This window comes from Melospiza melodia, chromosome 5 (assembly GCF_035770615.1).
Source record: "Melospiza melodia melodia isolate bMelMel2 chromosome 5, bMelMel2.pri, whole genome shotgun sequence".
NCBI lineage: Eukaryota > Metazoa > Chordata > Aves > Passeriformes > Passerellidae > Melospiza > Melospiza melodia.
Window position 1 is genome coordinate 95,130,104 of NC_086198.1, and position 1,343 is coordinate 95,131,446.

Sequence of the window (1,343 nt, forward strand, 5' to 3'; positions counted from 1 at the left end):
TTTCTCCCAGCCCCAAGAAGTTGTGTATGTTACAACTCAGCTTAATTTACACTCTCCCATTGGAGAGAGAGTGTATTCTCCTCACAGGGTATTTTTAGCCACCACATGCTTCTGTCTCTCAGGAAGCAACAGCTGAGACAGTGGGATGGGGAGGGCTGGGATGCCTATTTCTGACCCCTGCACTGCCGTCTGGCTTTTTCTAGAAATCAAACAAAGCTGCTTTATTTTTACCCTCCAAGAGATGGGCAGCGATTTCAGAGGCAGGGATAACAGAGAAACATGTGCCTTGACATTCTCAGCATCCTGTCAGCACCGGGAAAAGGGGAATTCACATCCCAAATGCCAGGGGCAGTGGGGAAGGAGCTGGAAGGACACCAAGAGTTCAGCACAGACTGCAGGACAAGCAGGACATCCTGACATTCTCACCATCTTGGATGCACTAAAGCTCTTTGAACCAGCACCTGAGAGCTGTGGAGGAGAATCTGAGCCTCCTGAGAGGAAAAGGATGGTCCAGCAGAGAGACCGAACTCAGGAGCAGCAAGGCCCTGGCTTTACTCCCTGCACCGGTGCGAGTTCAGTGAGACACAAGGAAAGGCCCTCATGTGTAAGAGCGAACTCATTGTGAAAACTGAACCCAGCCCACACTGCCCTCCAGCATTTCTCTGTCATTTAACAGCATTCCCAGGGCTGGTTCCTGCTAATCTCACCCTCCACTGAGGAAAGCTGATGCTGTGTCCTGCTCTAAGCACTGTGCAGATAACAGTGATTGCAGTGCTCTTCCCACATGCCTGTGCTGCACAGGAAAATCTGCCTGGTCAACAGCAAAACTGAGTGCAGAGAAATAAAGAGGCAAATCCTGGGCATCCTGTGGCAGCAAAATGAATCCTTCACATTTCCAAGGCGGTGGGAAGTGTCACTGGGCTCTTTGAGACACAGAAGTGCTCAGCATCTCCTGCTAAAAGCCTCTGGCAGTGTTTCTTGCCTGCAGATGAAGTCTGGTGTCATGACAAATCCCTGCCTTAGAGCCTGCCTGTGCCAAGCACAAACAGTATCAATCCGCAGCTCCATAAATTCAGGGCGATCTGGCTACTCATGTGGCTGTGAGCAGGATTTCCACACCAGCCAGACGCCTGCACTGCTCCTGAGGAGGGCCAGAGCTGTCCCAGAGCCACCAGCACCAGGCTCCCAGCTCACCCTGTGCAGCCCAGCAAAGTCACCACAGGCAATTAAATCCTACAAGCAATTGCAATTTCAGCTGCAGTGCTCTGCATGTGTGGTAGGTGATGGCAGGATGCTCTGGTCCCATCTCTTGTTCAGAGGTTATTCCCTTGGCTCTAGGCATC